This window comes from Heterodontus francisci, chromosome 20 (assembly GCF_036365525.1).
Source record: "Heterodontus francisci isolate sHetFra1 chromosome 20, sHetFra1.hap1, whole genome shotgun sequence".
NCBI classification, from domain to species: Eukaryota; Metazoa; Chordata; class Chondrichthyes; order Heterodontiformes; family Heterodontidae; genus Heterodontus; species Heterodontus francisci.
Genome location: NC_090390.1, coordinates 31,105,648 through 31,124,714, shown reverse-complemented (window position 1 = coordinate 31,124,714; position 19,067 = coordinate 31,105,648). Strand labels below are relative to the sequence as shown.

At 43.1% G+C, this 19,067-nt stretch overlaps 1 protein-coding gene across 6 annotated transcripts in view; it reads right to left on the bottom strand.

The window, feature by feature from the left end:
* Positions 1–1,822, bottom strand: part of a1cf (apobec1 complementation factor) — a 58,403-nt gene extending 56,581 nt beyond the window's left edge. For all 6 annotated transcript variants that reach the window (XM_068052497.1, XM_068052499.1, XM_068052498.1 and 3 more), the window contains exon 1: positions 1,715–1,822. The gene's annotated coding sequence lies outside the window, so the exon portion shown is untranslated. The remainder of the gene's footprint in view (positions 1–1,714) is intronic.
* Positions 1,823–19,067: the final 17,245 nt, after the last annotated feature.

Here is a 19,067-nt window from a genome sequence, read left to right as displayed (position 1 = left end):
CCCCCCGGGAACCCATTGGGAGGTTGCCAGGGTTTATCTGGCAGACTCCCCATGCGGCTGTGGGCCCTCCTGATGTGGGCAAAATGCACACGGTGGCGGAAAGTGGCCCTTCATTGACCATTAAATGGCTTAATTGGCTACCTGGCAGGTGGTCGCACAGCTAAGGTTCCCACTGCTGACAATATACCATTGCGGCGGGAAGATATTGCGGTCCCCTCCCGACGTCCTCCTCCCCTGTCATATTTTGCCAGCCTTCCCGTTTCCCCAGTCTCCAATGGGCTTGGAAAATTCAGCCCAAAGAGAGCAGTTAGACACTTTCTTGTCTGCAGAGGGTTGTTGGGGCAAAGAATGTCTGTCAAAATCCATCATGATAATAGTTGAAGAGAAAATGGATAAATATCTGACAAAAAAATGATTTTAAATGTGACTGAGTGGTAACTGTTTCAGCCACAGTGGTACAAATGACTTCCTTCCGTCTGTAAAGTTCTCTGCTTATTAATATCCATTTAGAAATTAAGATTGTTTTTAAGATAATAAAACTCGTATAGAATGTTCGGAGCCTAGAATTTGCTCTGTACTATATTAAGTGATAGATGTCTACTAGGTTTATGATGTAGCTCCGTCCATTATTTTAATTGAGACAGTAACAAATGCGTTAACACCAATGTGGAATGCAGAGATTCGAAGGAGTGCCACACAAACATGTTCTGTGACCCTGCACTAATATGGACAACGGTTATTTCCATCTTTTCCTTCCTTGGGGCGGGAGGAGTTAAAACATTTTCAGATAGGTAGAGTATGACAGATCATAAGTCACTGCCAGGAACGCGTTTCCCTTCGCGTTATCAGTACCACGGGGATTATTACTGGCTGCAGACCGTATTCTTTGGACCTTGGCTTATTGTCTAAAAACTGTTTATCTACTGTATTTTAGTAAAAGGGACAAATGTCGTAACTACATTCTGTTCCCCCACCCCCCGCACCGCAGCCACTTGACAGCCAGCCCTGTTATCCAGAGGTGTTGGGTGTTGATCCACTATTCACCACTTTCAGTGCGGAAGGTTGGCTTGCACTGACTGGCCTGAGCTCCTGCTGACATGCTCTGTTCTCACTGGCGCTTGTTACCTCCACTCTGGAGAAGCCTGGTGACTGTTTGTACGCACAAGATAAGTAGATTTGGCTGTTTGTCTTGTGCAGATCGATCGTAGCTTGTTTCAGACATGTTGACTTTAGCTAAAAACCCCATATGGTGGCGGAGGCCATTGTACAACAAAGTTAAAAGGCACGGCTTGCCAGAGTAGTTTCACAACCGCCCCATACATTTGAATGTAGATTTGAAGACTCTAAGGCTGACACATTATTTTAAAGATGCTTTACCTGATACTGTGTATGTGTAATACAATGACCATAGATATTTAGTCGCAAGATATTCTGCTTTGAGGCGTTTTTTTTTCTCTAAACGGATCAATGACCACTTTCCCTGCTCACTGGGGTTCTCCTCAACCTTCACTCAATGTGCCAGTTAAGTTTGCAGTGCCCCTGCCACCCCATCTGACTTTCAAATCTGAGCCCGGCTCCCTTAACATAGGCAGATTGAAAAATAAGTAAAACCAGCTCCTCACACAGCCACGAACTACCTGCGCTCTTCCTCTAGAAACATTTCACCGCAGGTAACAAATAACTTCCGAATTAACGACAGGCAAAAATGTAATACCTGAGCAATTTCAGAGATCAGCACCCGGAAAAGTCCTCCTTGATTATGATGAGGTTTGCGACGTGTCACCAATGTTATTCTGTAATCATCATATCAAAAATCCAAAGGTTCAGCTGGGCGACTGTTTAACAATCGGCTCAGGTTAAACTTTAACTCGCTCTATCTCCCCACGCCGCAGCCTTTGCTCGGCTTGATTGGCAACTGGAAGGTTATTGTACAGAGGCAGAAGTGAGAGTCATGCTGTGAGGAAACTAGGTTTTACAGGAGGCTTTAGTCTTTCAAACTTGCTTAAATATATTTATTGTTGTTTTAACATTGGTTTACATGGTACGTTACAAGTGCCAGACCTCCCGTGACATGTTAGCATCTTTTTAATGTTTTAGCTGTGTTGGTAACATTTTAAATTTCCTCCCATTGACTTCATTATATACTGGCAGATTTCCCCTTGGCTGTTGGTGGTGAATAGAAGGATGGGACAAGTGTGACAGGAACAAGTGACATCTGAAGTATACGGTCCCCGAAAGTGCAGAAGGTTTTAGTTTAGACAGGCATCAAGGTCGGCGCTGGCTTGGAGGGCCGAATGGCCTGTTCCTGTGCTGTACTGTTCTTTGTTCTTATTCTTTGTTCTTTGTAATGCTTGCATTAATTTCCTACATAACAACAGTGACTACACTTTAAAAAGTACTTCATTGACTGTAAAGCACTTTGGGACTTCCTGGGGTCAGGAAAGGAGCTATATGAATGAAACATTTTCTTCCTTTTTCTTTCTTAAGGGAAGGAATTGTTCTGTGCAAGACTTTTCCAACATTATTCATGGATCTTCAATAGCATTACTTATGGTGAAGCAGCAGATACACTGCCTAGTAACAGTCAGAATAGTTATAATGGGAGGGAGAGGGGCAGGTGGGCAAGGGCTGATGTACTAGGGCCGCTGGTTCACAGTGACTGAAGAAGTCAAATTTTATAATTATGTAATAATCTGGGATTTCAAGTAGATTTGCCCAATGCTGCCAATTATTCTGTGCCAATTGTAAATGAGTAGTCATTATTTTGTACTCCCAACCTTTGTATTTCCTCTTTATCCCTTAACAGGTTAAAGCTAAGAATGCACTGCATGATGTTGGACGTACATATGGGATACTTGGCAGTACTGGGGAAGGGGAGTGGGCTCTATTTATACTGGGGGTGATCCTGGATTTTGGTAGCACTAGGAGATGGCCGTGGCCTTGGAAAAACGGGGATGGCAGCCTGCAGGGCACTGCTGGGGCTTGGCAGCATGTGAGGGTATCCTTTGCTTTAGTAACTATGAAGCAGTACCTGACTTTAACTGGGAAGTAGAATGACATGGCTGGGGACCTTCTGCCAACTCTCTACACTCCAAATCTTTGTGAGATACATTGCCAAGAACATAATGTCCCTCCTGGCCCCAGCTCTCTCCACAAGGATCTTGTTGGCTTTGTCTAAAAACCCAGACACCCTTGATTTTGGAAGACATGTCAGTGAAACTCCTGGAGTTTCTTCTCCCTATTTCACCAGGAAAAATGCACTGTTTCTTTCAGCTGCTGTAGGCCTTTTAAACCTGATGTGGCTCCTGAATTTTAGCCTTCCAAATGGGCAAGTTGCCGGCACAAGCAATTATGCTTGTAGTTTGTCCCAAAAGTGCAAACGAGGATGGCTGCAGAAACTGTGCTGAATTTCTGACTAGTTCAGACAGTTGACTGCTAAATCCTGTCCCACCCAATGGTTTTGCACCTACGTACAAAAACCAGCCCCATTATTTCTAATGACTAAACCACTGAGGAGGTTTCCTTCTAATTAAAATTTCAGTATGGACTGTTTGAGGCCTTGGCAGATGTATGAGCAATAAATGCATGTTAGATTACTGACTAATATGTTTTAACATAAGAACATAAGAAATAGGAGCAGGAGTCGACCACATGGCCCCTTGAGCATGCTCTGCCATTCCTGACTAATCATCTTCCTCAGCTCTACTTTCCTGCCTGCTCCCCATATCCCTCGATTCACTGAGAGATCAACAATCTGTTTATCTCAACCTTAAATATACTCAACAATGGAGGATCCACACCCTTTGGGTAGAGAATTCCAAAGATTTACAATCCTCTGAGTGAACAAATTTCTCCTTATCTCAGTCTTAAGTGATCAACCCCTTATTTTCAGGTGGCACCCCCATGTTCTAAATTCCCCAGCCAGGGTAAACAACCTTTCAGTGTCTACCCTGTCAAGCCCCTTCAGATTCTTATATGTTCAGTGACATAACCTCTCATTCTTCTAAACTCCAGGGAGTATAGGCCCAATTTACTCAGCCTCTCATTATAGAACAACCCTCTCATCCCAGAGACCAATGTAGTGAACCTTTGCTGTACTGCCTCCAAGGTAAATATATCCTGATTTGATATGGAGACCAAAACTGTGCATAGTGCTCCAGGCATGGTCTCACCAAGCCTTGTACAATTGTAGCAAGACTTCTTTATTCTTGTACTCCAGTCCCCTTGCAATAAAGGCCATCATGTCATTTGCCTCCTAATTGCTTGCTGTACCTGCTTGCTAACTGAGTACACCCAAGTCTCTCTGAGCAGCAATATTTTTAAAGTTTCATGCCTTTTAAAAAATATTTTGCTTCCCCACATTATAATCCATCTGCCACCTTGTTGCCCACTTAACCTGTCTAAATCTCTTTGCAGCCCCTTTGTGTCTTCCTCACAGCTTACATTCCCACCTAGCTTTACAATGCCAGAAAACTTGGATACATTACCTTTGTCTAAGTCATTAATATAGATTGTAAATAGCTGTGACCCCAGCACTGATCCCACCAGTTACAGCCTGCCAACTTGAAAATGCCCCATGTATCCCTACTCTCTGCTTCCTGTCTGTCGACCAATCCTCCAGCCATGCTAGTGTATTACCCCCAACTCCATGAGCCCTTATCTTGCGTATTAACCTTTTATGTGGCACCTTATTGAATGTCTTTTGGAAATCCTAGTATACTATATTTACTAGCTGCCCTTTATCTACCTTACCAGTTGCATCCTCCAAAAGCTCTATGTGTCAAACATGATTTCTCTTTCGTAAAACCATGTTGACTTGTGCTGATCATGTTATGATTTTCTAAGTGCTTTTGTTAAGGCTTCCTTAATAATAGATTCCAGCAATTTCCTGACAATTGATGTCAGGCTAACTGGCCTGCAGTTCCCTGTTTTCTCTTTCCCTCCTTCATATATTAATATTAATCCTGGGTAGATTTAGAAGAATGCAGTTTTCACTGACGATTTTGGTTCTTTGCTGCCTATCCCATGTAGAATTCAATGTGTTTCATCAGATTCTGTTTATAGAATAAAAACTAGAAAGCTTTTGGATCTTTTGTTTTTATTGAAATATTTTCTGTTGTGTGAACCTAGTGCTATAGTACTAGTCACTTTCTGTGTGCCTTCTGCTTCTGTGTAACTTTCCTACTTGTGAGTGAATTTGACTATTGGTTTTAATCTGAACTATGTGATCTGGCAGTGTGAGATTTGCTGCTTTGAATATGGACAGAAGCTTGTGATGGGCATGCAATCTCTAATGCAAAATACCTAGTCAAGAGAGTAATGGTTAGTTCTGTGGAATGGTAGCCCATTCGCATCATGCAGAAAGGGGCAAGTTTCAGTTCCTAGCGGGTGCAGATCTGCTTATTGAAACTGCCTTTTTGCTGTGTTGAGAGAGCCTGAATTGTAATAGTCAACTTGGCTCAATTGATGGTATTCCCACTTCTGAGTCAAAGATTGTGAGTTCAAGGTCCATAATCTAAATTCCAGTCCATTACGACTTACTAATTGTGTGCTACATATTTGACAGTGGTCCCCTTTGGTTGAAATACTATCCTGAGATCCGATCTGTCTAGACACATAACACTATTGGACTGGAAATTCACTAATTGTGACAGCTCTTTGAAGTAATTTATTGCATGTAAAAAGCTGGAGATGTTTGAGATATCAGATAAGGTGCTATGTAAGTTGTGAGTCTCACCATAAGTTGATGTGTTTTTTAAATATGTTACTGTTAGGTAGTCTTGTCAAAAACCTGAAGTCCAAAATTATTTATGTTTGCAGAAAGGTATTCTAAGGTTCAAGCTTCTATTTACAGAACTTAATTTCTTGTTTTCTCATGTAAGATAAACCCTGCCTACTATTCAATAGTATCACGAAAATTCTTTAGAAATGCTGACCTCTGCTAGGTGATGATTCCATGAGTGTCTAACATGCCATTCTTCATGTGTAAACCTCGAATTTGAGCATTGGTAAATAACTATATGGTGTATTACATCTGAGCTTAATCCTGTACTTACTGGCACTTTTTAGCAGATATCATTGGAGAGCAGAAACGTTCTCCTCTCACCCCCCACAACCACCACCCGAGTTCATAGGCATTGAGGACAAATATAGCACGTCTACCTCCATTCTGGCTGGAGTCTGTTGACCCAGGAGAGACTAGAGGTGGAATCTAGGATTCATGAATTTACAATTGTTACTTGTGAGAGTGAGGAGAGAGATTAGGAGAAATATCTTTATGTAGAGAGTTGGCGGAGTATGGAATGTTTTGCCACAGGAAAAAACTGAATCAGAGAACACTGCATGCTTAGAGGGAAATGTGGATAAATATTTGATGCAAAGGAAGATGTCGGGCTTTTGAGGAGATAACAGGATAGTGGGAACTTGTTCTGCTTTACTCTAACAAAGAGCTGACACCAACATGATGAGCTGAATGGCCTCCTTCTGTGCTGTCAACTTCTATGAGTCTGTATTTTGAAGAGTTTTTTGGTATATTCAAAAAGGGAAAGACATTTTGGTGGAGAGCAATCCTCATACGCAATACCATAGGTCTTGATAATCGATTTTCTCATGAATGCAATACTAGGTGATACAAATCAATCTGCAACTGAGAGGAAAAAAATCACTTCCAAAGCACTATTCCAAATGAAAAGATTGATCTTAATCCAGATACTAGCTTTAATTTTTTTTATTCATTCGTAGGATGTGACCATCGCTGGCTAGGCCAGCATTTATTGCCCATCCCTAATTGCCCTTGAGAAGTTGGTGGTGAGCTGCCTTCCTGAACCACTGCAGTCCTTGGGGTGTTGGTTCACCAACAGTGCTGTTAGGAAGGGAGTTCCAGGATATTGACCCAGTGACTGAAGGAATGGCGATATAGTTACAAGTCAGGATGGTGTGTGGCTTGGAGGGGAACTTGCAGGTGTTGGTGTTTCCAAGCATCCATTGAACTTGTCCTTCTAGACAGTAGAGGTTGCGAGTTTGGCAAGTGCTGCTGAAGGAGCCTTGGTGAATTGCTGCAGTGCATCTTGTAGATGGTACATGCTGCTGCCTCTGTGTGTCGGTGGTGGAGGGAGTGAATGTTCAGGGTGGTAGATGGGTGCCAATCAGATGGGCTGCATTGTCCTGGATGATGTTGAGCTTCTTGAGTGTTGCTGGAGCTGCACCAATCCAGGCAAGTGGAGAGCATTCCATCACACTCCTGACTTGTGCCTTGTAGATGGTGGACAAGCATTGGGAAGACAGGAGGTGAGTTACTTGCTGCAAAATTCCCAGCTTCTGACCTCCTCTTGTAGACACAGCATTTATGTGGCTGGTCCAGTTCAGTTTCTGGTCAATGGTGATCCCCAGGATGTTGATAGTGGGGGATTCAGCAATGATAATGCCATTGAATGTCAAGGGGCGATGGTTAGATTCTCTTTTGTTTGAGATGGTCATTGCCTGGCACTTGTGTGGCGTGAATGTTACTTGCCACTTATCAGCCAAAGCCTGGATGTTGTCCAGGTCTTGCTGCATATGGACATGGGCTGCTTCAGTATCTGAGGAGTCGCGAATGGTGCTGAACATAGTGCAATCATCAGCGACCATACCCACTTCTGACCTTATGATGGAGGGAAGGTCATTGATGAAGCAGCTGAAGATGGTTGGACCTAGGACACTACCCCAAGGAACTCCTGCAGTGATCTCTTGGGACTGTGATAATTGACCTCCAACAACCACAACCATCTTCCTTTGCGCTAGGTATGACTCCAACCAGTGGAGAGTATTCCCCCTGATTCTCATTGAATCTTTTGCTAGGTCTCCTTGATGCCATACTTCGTCAAATGATGCCTTGATGTCAAGGGCAGTCACTCTCACTTCCCTCTGGAGTTCAACTTTTTTTTCCATGCTTGGACCAAGGCTGTAATGAGGTCAGGAGCTGAATGGCCCTGGCAGAACCCACACTGAGTGTCAGTGAGCAGGTTATTGCTCAGCAAGTGCCGCTTGATAGCACTGTCAACGACCCCTTCCATCACTTTTCTGATGATCAGGAGTAGACTGCTGGGGTGGTAATTGGCTGGGTTGGATTTGTCCTGCTTTTTGAGCACAGGACGTACCTGGGCAATTTTCCACATTGCCGGGTTGATGCCAGTGTTGTAGCTGTACTGGAACAACTTGGCTAAGGGTGCAGCTAGTTCTGGAGCACAAGCCTTCAGTACTATTGCCGGAATGTTGTCAGGGCCCATAGCCTTTGCAATATCTAGTGCCTTCCGCCGTTTCTTGATATCACGGGGATTGAATTGTATTGGCTGAAGACTGGCATCCGTGACGCTGGGGATCTCAGAAGGAGACCGAGATGGATCATCCACTCGGCACTTCTGGCTGAAGATGGATTCAAATGCTTCAGCCATGTCTTTTGCACTGATGTGCTGGGCTCCCCCATCATTCAGGATGGGCATATTTGTGGAGCTACCTCCTCCTCCTGTTAGTTGTTTAATTGTCCACCACCATTCACAACTGGATGTGGCAGGACTGCAGAGCTTAGATCTGATGCGTTGGTTGTGGATCGCTTAGCCCTGTCTATTGCTTGCTGCTTCCGCTGTTTGGCATGCAAATAGTCCCATGTTATTGCTTCACCAGGCTGACACCTCATTTTTAGGTAGACCTGGTGCTGGCACACTTTCCTGTACTCTTCATTGAACCAGGGTTGGTCCCCCAGCTTGATGGTAATGGTAGAGTGGGGGATATGCCAGGCTATGAGGATACAGATTGTGGTTGAATACAATTCTGCTGCTGCTGATGGTCCACAGCAGCACATGGATGTCCAGTTTTGCATTGCTAGATCTGTTTGAGATCTATCACGTTTAGCGCAGTGCTAGTGCCACACAACACGATGGTGGGTACACTCAGTGAGAAGATGGGTCTTTGTGCAAGGACTACGCGGTGGTCACTCCTACCAATACTGTCATGGACAGATGCATCTGTGACAGCTAGATTGGTGAGGATGAGGGCAAGTAGGTTTTTCCCTCTTGTTGGTTCCTTCACAAACTGCCACAGACCCAGTCTAGCAGTTATGTCCTTTAGGACTTGCCCAGTAGTAGTGCTACCAAGCCATGCTTGGTGATGGACATTGAAGTCCCCCACCCATTTCATTTTGTGCCTTTACTACCCTCAGTATTCCTTCCAATTGGTGTTCAACATGGAGAAGCACTAATTCATCAGCTAGATGGGGGGGGGGGGGGCGGAGGAGGGGGTGGGGGAGGGGGGGGTGCGGTGGTGAGGTATGTGGTAAAAAGCGGGAGGTTTCCTTGCCCATGAGGCTTCATGGGGTCTGGAGTCAATGTTGAGGACTCCCATGGCAACTCCCTCATGACTGTATACCACTGTACCACCACCTCTGGTGGGTCTGTCCTGCCCATGGGGCAGAACATACCCAAGAATGGTGATTTCTGGAACATTGTCTGCAAGGTATGTTTCCATGCATATGACTATGTCAGGCTGTTGCTTGACTAGTCTGTGGGACAGCTCTCCCAATTTTGGCACAAGCCCCCAGATGTAAGAAAGAAGGACTTTTCAGGGTCATCAGGGCTGGGTTTGCCATTGTCATTTCCAGTGCTTTGGTTGATGCAAGGTAGGCTGTCCAGTTTCATTCCTTTTCTTAGACTTTGTAATGGTTTGATACAACTGAGTGGCTTGCTGGGCTATTTAAGCATCAACCACATTGCTGTGGGTCTGGAGTCACATGGAGGTCAGACCAGGTAAGGACAGCAGATTTCCTTCCCTAAAGGACATTAGTAAACCAGATGGGTTTTTACCACCATGGCTTTTTGGTCACCACTAGCTTTTAATTCTAGGTTTATTAACTGAATTCAAATTCTATCACTTACTATGGTGCGATTCAAACCCATGTCCCCAGAGCATAAGGGCCTCTGGGTTATTAGTCTAGTGACTTTACAACTACTCCACTGCATCCCCATGATGGCAGTGCTGCCACTAGTTTTAGCTAAGTGTATACATCCAACACCATGCAGGGCTCTTCAACCCAGCTCCCAAATTAAACTCAAATTTGTGAAGAGATCTTGGATGACAAAGTAGGATTGGAAATGCGGATTTTTCTCATTTATATGGCACAGAGTTTCTGTTTACTTACTAGCTATGCAATTCTGCAATGTCTAAAAGGTTTTCAAGAGTTAACATAGTTCTTGGAAATTGGAATCATTTGCAGGATTGAGGGACCCATGTGCATTCATTGGTTGTTTACTTATGCTATGCCCAGATTGATATAAGGCTCTGCCATCAGTTGGGGTGTCAAGGGAATCCTGACTGCTTGGTTATCTTCATTAACTCAATTGACCTATGTTTACAGCCTCTCCTATTGAAGAGACAAACTAACTCTGCAGATGCGCTGCTTCTGAAAGCACCTTTGATGCCACTGCTCAGTTTTTCAAAATTCGCTGCTACAGTGCCAGGAGGGCAGCCATATTTATTTTATTAGATTTTGCTCTCATTCACCATTTATTATATATTGCTCTGAACAATACCAATCTTCCAATGCCAACCTTTGACCATCAGACTCTTCTTACTCAAGTACTCCCCAACTCCTCAGAAAATCAGGTATGGATTACAATTTTTGTAGGAGCATATCGCTCATTTGGAAGAGTGAAGGGATTTCAGAGAAACATATTTTATGAATGCCAATCATTGGGTATCGCAATGTCCTTAAACATCATATTACCCATGATTTCAAAGTGAATGACTTAGATCATTACATGGCTCATAGTCATGAATATTTCAAAGACAAGTACTTTAGAAATGTGAGATAACTTTGCACAGATCTCCATCAGCACTGCAACAGATGGCAAAAGCATCAAGTTTTCCTGTTATTCAGGATAATTTGTAACTGTCCTCATGTGTAAAGGGCAAGGAACCTGCAAGGATTCACTTGGTCTCACCTAAACAGTTGGAATGTTTGGTAAGAAAAGTGGATACATACGCAGACATACCCCCAAGTAAGAAAAAATAGTTTTGACAGTTATGTTCACCAGTAAATGTATACCAGGTTCTAAGAACTATGTCCACTAATGGAAACTTACTATATGTTGCTGAATTGTATGCCTAGCCTTTTCAGCCTCAAGACTTTGAAACTTCAACATCTGAGGTAAAGTAGGAGGATTCCTTCATAGAATTGTAAAGTATATGACAATACCAGGCCAGACACTTTATTAAAGGAGACCAGGCGACATGGACAATCTGCATTTCATGGAAAGTTCCAATGTTCTAAAACTGTTTAATCAGCACTGTCTGAGAAAATAGTTGAGTGGAAATACTTTTGATGTAAACAATTAGCGATCCAAAAGGCTAGAAGAATTCCAATTCCTATGATTGCTCTATTGTTATGACTTGAGTTGGAGAAAAAGACTCATTCTACAACTAAGAAGACTATGCAGGTTCTTCAAAACAGAAACAAATCAAATGACCATATTTCCCTTGATAAGGATCCATAAGCTCAACACTATATATTAATAACATCATAACCACACTATCCAATAAATCTATATTCAGTTGGCGATCTCTCTTAACAGCATATACTACAACTGCCAAACATTTTCACAAAGTACTTTACACTAATACAACAACAACAACTTATATTTATATAACGTCTTTCACATAATAAAACATCTCAAGGCGCTTTACAGGAGCACCATAAAACAAAGTATGACACTGAGCCACAAAAGGAAATATTAGGTCAGATGACCAAAAGCTTGGTTAAAGAGGTAGATTTTATGGAGTGTCTTAAAGGAGGAAAGTGAGGTGGGGAGACGAAGAGGTGTAGAGAGGGTATTCCAGAGCTTGGGGCCTAGACAGGTGAAGGCATGGCCACCAATGGTTGAGCGATTAAAATCAGGGACGTACAAGAGGCCAGAATTAGAGGAGTGCAGATATCTTGGAGGATTGTGAGACTAGAGGAGATTACAGAGCTAGGAATGGGGAAGGCCATGGAGGGATTTGAAAGCAAGGATGACAATTTTAAAATCAAGACATTGACTGGGAGCCAATGTAGGTCAGCGAGCAAAGAGGTGGTAGGGGAATGGGACTTGGTACGAGTTAAGACACGGGCAGCAGAGTCTTGGATGACCTCAAGTTTACAGAGAGTAGAATGTGGGAGACCAGCCAGGGATTTGCTGGAATAGTCAAGTCTAGAGGTATCGAAGGCATGAATGAGGGTTTCAGCAGCAGACGAGCTGAGGCAGGGGTGAAATCGAATGATGTTACAGAGGTGGAAATGGGCAGTCTTAGTGATGGCACGAATATGAGGTTGGAAGCTCACCTCAGGGTCAGAAACCAAGGTTGCGAACAGACTGGCTTAATCTCAGACTGTTGCCAAGGAGATGGATGGAGTCAGTAGCTAGGGAATGGAGTTTGGAGTGGGGACCGAAAACAATGGCTTCAGTCTTCCCAAAAGTTAATTGGAGGAAATTTTTTCTCATCCAGCACTGGAGGTCAGATAAACAGTCTGATAATTTAACAACTGTGGAGGAGTCAAGAGAAGTGGTAGAGCTGGGTGTCGCCAGCATACATGTGAAAACTAACGCCGCAATAATAGCAACAATTTTGCCATTCCAAAATCAACGCATCTCATCCTCATCCTATCGAGAAGCCTGACTAGTTGAATCCCTGTCCCAGGTGGTTTTGTCTTGAATGGAAACTCATTTTCTTTGTTGGCATCTATCTCTAATAAATTCGAACTGTTTTCAATTACAGTCAAGCAGCTGATTTTTTAATACATATTTTCAAAAGAACAATGGTTCCAAATACTTTATCAAGGGATCTTGTCCATTTATTGGAACAGCTAGATTCCAGCAATGTCAGATCCTTCCTATAGCAATGGCTGCTATTTTCAGGATCCCATATGTCCATCTCTTCCTGGGATCACTGCAGATCAATTTCCTTTCTCAGTGGTTGTACCAATGTTACTTGTTTCACAAAAGATGTTATTAAATCACTGTGTCAGCTTTGGCTTGACAGTTTCATGTGTGGGAACATTTTAATTTTGATACAAGAAAAGAAATGGAGCATTTCAAAAAGATGGTGTGCAATTGGGATTGATGTATTTCGTGTGTCATGGACATTCACCAAGAATTGCTCACTGGTTAACATCCACAAAAATACATAATTTGATTTTTTAATCCTATAAATTAGTCTTCAACAGCTTCCATGGTATATAATAAACTTTTGTTTAGATACTTACTATAACTGCAGATGGTAGATAACTTGAGTACCATAAAGCCCTAATGTGGGCGGCACAGTGGCGCAGTGGTTAGCACCGCAGCCTCACAGCTCCAGTGACCCGGGTTCAGTTCTTGGTACTGCCTGTGTGGAGTTTGCAAGTTCTCCCTGTGTTTGCGTGGGTTTCCTCCGGGTGCTCCGGTTTCCTCCCACATGCCAAAGACTTGCAGGTTGATAGGTAAATTGGCCATTAGCAATTGCCCCTAGTGTAGGTAAGTGGTAGGGAAATATAGGGACAGGTGGGGATGTGTTAGGAATATGGGATTAGTGTAGCATTGGTATAAATGGGTGTTTGATGGTCGGCACAGACTCGGTGGGCTGAAGGGCCTGTTTCAGTGCTGTATCTCTAAACTAAACTAATGTTTGGAGTGACGTTACCTCAATAATAATGTTAAGAACATACGAACATACAAATTATTAGCAGGACTAGGCTTCTTGGCCCCTCGAGCCTGCTCCACCATTCAATAAGATCATGGTTGAACTCATTACTTTACATTCCCACCTACCTCCGATAACCTTTCACCCCCTTGCTCATCAGGAATCTATTGACCTCTGCCTTAAAAATATTCAAAGACTCTGCTTCCACCGCTTTTTGAGGAAGAGAGTTCCAAAGACTCATGACCTTCTGAGACAAAAAAAATTCTCCTTATCTCCGTATTAAATGGGTGACCCTTTATTTTTAAACAGTGACCCCTAGTTCTAGATTCCCCCACAAGGGGAAACATGCTTTCCACATCCATTCTGTCAGGACCTCTGAGGATCTTATCTGTTTCAATCAAGTTGCCTCTTACTCTTCTAAAATCCAGTGGATACAAGCCTAGCCTGTCCAACCTTTCCTCATAAGACAACCTGCCCATTCCAGGTATTAGTCTAGTAAACCATTTCTGAACTGCTTCCAACACATTTACATCCTTCCTTTAAGAAGGAGACCAATACTGCACACAATACTCCAGATGTGGTCTCACCAATGCCCTGTTTAACTGAAGCATAACCTCCCTACTTTGTATTTCGTTTCCCTCGCAATAAACAATAACATTCTATTAGCTTTCCTAATTACATGCTGTACCTGCATGCTAACCTTTTGCGATTCATGCACCACACCAGGACAATCAGATCCCTCTTCATCTCAGAGCTCTGCAATTTGTGACCATTTAGATAAAATGCTTCTTTTTTACTCTTCCTGCCAAAATGGACAATTTCACAGTTTCCCACATTATACTCCATTTGCCAGATCTTTGCCCACTCACTTAACCTATCTATCTCCCTTTGTAGCCTCCTAATGTTTTCTTCACAGCTTTCTTTCCTACCTATCTTTGTGTCATCAGCAAATAAAGCAACCATACCTTCGGTTCCTTCATCCAAGTCATTTATATAAATTGTAAAAAATTGAGGCCCCAGCACAGATCCATGTGGCACATCACTCACTACATCTTGCCAACCAGAAAATTACCCATTTATGCCTACTCTCTGTTATCCTGTTAGCTAGCCATTCTTCTATCCATGCCAATATGTTACCCCCTACACCATGAGCTTTTATTTTTCACAATAACCTTTGATGTGGCACCTTATCAAATGCCTTCTGGAAATCTAAGTACAGTACATCCACCTGGTCCCCTTCATCCACAGCACATGTAACTCCCTCAAAGAACTCCAATAAATTGTTTAGACATGATTTCCCTTTCACAAAGCCATGTTGACTCTGCCTGATTACTTTGTATTTTTCTAAGTACCCTGCTATAACTACTTCAATAATAGCTTCTAACATTTTCTCTAAGACAGATATTAAGCTAACTGGCCTGTAGTTTCCTACTTTCTGTCTTCCCCTTCGGGGAACCTTCCCCGAATCCAGGAAATTTTGGAAAATGTTATTGCCTAAATAAGAACATAGGAAATAGGAGCAGGAGTAGGCCATTCAGCCCCTCAAGCCTGCCCCGCCATTCAATAAGATCATGGCTGATCTGTCCCAGGCCTCAACTCCTCTTTCTGGCCTGCTCCGCATTACCCTCGACTCCCCGAGATTTCAAAAATCTATCTACCTGCTCATTAAATATATTTAGTGACCTAGCCTCCACAACTCTGAGGTAGAGAATTCCAGAGATTCACCACCCTCTGAGAGAAGAAATTCCTTCACATCTCAGTTTTATATGTGTGGCCCCTTATTCTGTAACTATGTCCCCTAGTTCGAGATTCTCCCACCAGTGGAAACATATTCTCAACTTCTATCCTGTCAAGCCCCCTTAGAATCTTATATGTTTTAATAAGATCACCTCTCATTCTTCTAAACTCCAATGAATAAAGGCCTAACCTGTTCAGCCTTTCTTGATAAGACAACCCCTTCATCCCAGGAATCAGCCTAGTGAACCTCTTCTGAACTGCCTCCAATGCTAGTATATCCTTCCTTAAATATGTGGACCAAAACTGTACGCAGTGCTCTAAGTGTAGCCTCACCAACACCCTGTACAGTTGTAACAGGACTTCCCTATTTTTAAACTCTAACCCCTTAGCAATAAAGGCCAAAATTCCATTTGCCTTCCTAATTACTTGCTGCACTTGCATGCTAACATTTTGTGTTCCATGCACAAGAACACCCAGATCCCTTTGTACTGCAGTATTTTGTAGTCTTTCTCTATCTAAATAATAATCTGCCTTTTTATTCTTCCTACCAAAGTGGATGACCTTACACTTTTCAACATTGACCTCCATCTGTCAATTTTTTGCCCACTCTCTTAACCTATCTATATCCCTTTGCAGATTCTTTGTGTCCTCATTACAACATGCCTTCCCACCTATTTTTGTATCATCAGCAAATTTGGATACACTACACTCTGTCCCTTCCTCCAAGTCATTAATATAGATAGTAAATAGTTGAGGCCTTATTGTTGCCTATTGTAACATTGTATCTCTTGATGTTGATAGAAATTGCTTTTTTCAACAAAAATTTGATTTTAGGGAAGCACAGCCATATCAAGCTCTTAAAGGGACAGAGTTCTTGTGACTCTTAATCACCTCAATGGTGACTTATGATAGATGTAATTTTATGTGCAGGATATTGCCATTTGAAGAATATGATCATCTGCTGTGTGTGTGTATGTGTGTGTGTATAGATTCCAGTTCCACAGTTTGATCACACTTTGTTCTGCTTTAAAGTGCTTCATCCTGGTTTAATAAGCAAGGGGTTGGAAGGTTATCAGGGGTAGGTGGAAATGTGGTGTAATCAGTTCAGCTATGAACTTATTGAATGGAGGAGCAGGCTCGAAGGGCCGAGTAGCCTACTCCTGCTCCTAATTCGTATGTTTGTATTTATGTCCTCTTTCTATTCCAAAGTACATGTGGCAAAACAGATATTTTCCTGCTTTTTTTAACTCGTTCATGGGATGTGGGCATCGCTGTCTAGGCCAGCATTTATTGCCCATCGCTAATTGCCCTTGAGAAGGTGGTGATCAGCTGCCTTCTTGAACCACTGGAGTCCATGTTGGGTAAGTACTCCCACAGTGTTGTTAGGAAGGGAGTTCCAGGATTTTGACCCAGCGACAGTGAAGGAATATGCTTTGCATATTCTAACATAATATTTTTGTATGCTAGATTCAATATGTAAGGGGTCAACTCCCAATGCTTTTTAAGGGTAAACTATCAGCCTGAAGCCAGTCTGTTTGTCCATTATATTTTCTTCCAATATGCAAGTTCCTTTAGGCTCTTACAATATTGTTTTGAAGTGTTAGTTAGTGAGACATCCCAAGGGGGAACATTATTTACAATCTCAAATCCCTCATGATATTGTGAAGAACAGAGCAAGTGCTTGATCGGATGGTGACCTATATGATTGACAGTCTGGTGGGTAGAAACTTCATCTCGCAAACCTACCAAGATGGTTCACTGAGAGACATTGTCAGTCAACATGTGTGTGAATTTCATAGACAGCAGCGAAGGCCCTGTCTGTATCTTCAGAATCACAGAATCACAGAACAATACAGTGCAGAAGAGGCCCTTAGGCCCATCGAGTCTGCACCGATGCATTAAAGACACCTGACCTGTCTACCTAATCCCATTTGCCAGCACTAGGCCCATAGCCTTGAATGTTATGATGTGCCAAGTGCTCATCCAGGTACTTTTTAAAGGATGTGAGGCAACCCACGCCTACCACCGTCCCAGGCAGTGCATTCCAGACCATCACCATCCTCTGAGTAAAAAGTTCTTCCCCAAATCCCCCTTAAACCTCCTACCCCTCACCTTAAACTTGTGTCCCCTCGTAACTGACCCTTCAACTAAGGGGAACAGCTGCTCCCTATCCACCCTGTCCATGCCCCTCATAATCTTGTACACCTCGATCAGGTCACCCCTCAGTCTTCTCTGCTCCAGTGAAAACAACCCAAGCCTATCCAACCTCTCTTCATAGCTTAAATGTTCCATCCCAGGCAACATCCTGGTGAATCACCTCTGCACCCCCTCCAGTGCAATCACATCCTTCCTATAATGTGGCGACCAGAATTGCACACAGTACTCCAGCTGTGGCCTTACCAAAGTTCTATGCAACTCCAACATGACCTCCCTGCTTTTGTAATCTATGCCTCGATTGATAAAGGCAAGTGTCCCAAATGCCTTTTTCACCAACCTATTAACCTGCCCTTCTGCCCTCAGATATCTATGGACAAACACACCAAGGTCCCTTTGTTCCTCGGAACTTCCCAGTGTCAGGCCATTCATTGAATACTTCCGTGTCACATTACTCCTTCCAAAGTGTATCACCTCACACTTTTCAGCGTTAAATTCCATCTGCCACTTTTCTGCCCATTTGACCGTCTATATCTTCCTGTAACCCAAGACACTCCACCTCACTGTTAACCACTCGGCCAATCTTTGTGTCATCTGCAAATTTACTGATCCTACTCCCCATATAGTCATCTATGTCATTTATATAAATGACAAACAATAGGGGACCCAGCACAGAACCCTGTGGTACGCCACTGGACACTGGCTTCCAGTCACTAAAACAGCTGTCTGTCATCACTCTCTGTCTCCTACAGCTAAGCCAATTTTGAATTCACCTTATCAAGTTACCCTGTATCCCATGTGCATTTGCTTTCTTGATAAGTCTCCCATGTGGGACCTGGTCAAAGGCTTTGCTGAAATCCATGTAAACTACATCAACTGCACTACGCTCATCTACACACCTGGTCACATGCTCAAAAAATTCAATCAAATTTGTTAGGCATGACCTCCCTCTGACAAAGCCATGCTGACTATTCCTAATCAAATTTTGCCTCTCCAATTGGAGATAGATTCTCTCCTTCAGAATTTTCTCCAATAGTTTCCCTACCACTGTCATGAGACTCACTGGTCTGTAGTTCCCTGGCTTATCTCTACAACCTTTCTTAAATAGTGGGACCACATTAGCTGTTCTCCAGTCCTCTGGCACCTCCCCCGTGGCCAGAGAGGAATTAAAAATTTGGGTCAGAGCCCCTGTAATCTCCACCCTCGCCTCCCACAGCATCCTGGGACACAACACGTCCGGACCTGGAGATTTATCCACTTTAAAGCCTGCCAAAACCTCCAATACCTTGTCACTCCCTATGACAATTTGCTCAAGAACCTCACAGTCTCTCTCTCTGAGTTCCATATCTACATCCTCATTCTCTTGGGGGAAGACAGATGTGAAGTATTCGTTCAACACCCTACCAATGTCCTCTGGCTCCACCCACAGATTTCCTCCTTGGTCCCTAATGGGTCCTACTCTTTCCCTGGTTATCCTGTTCCCATTGATATAC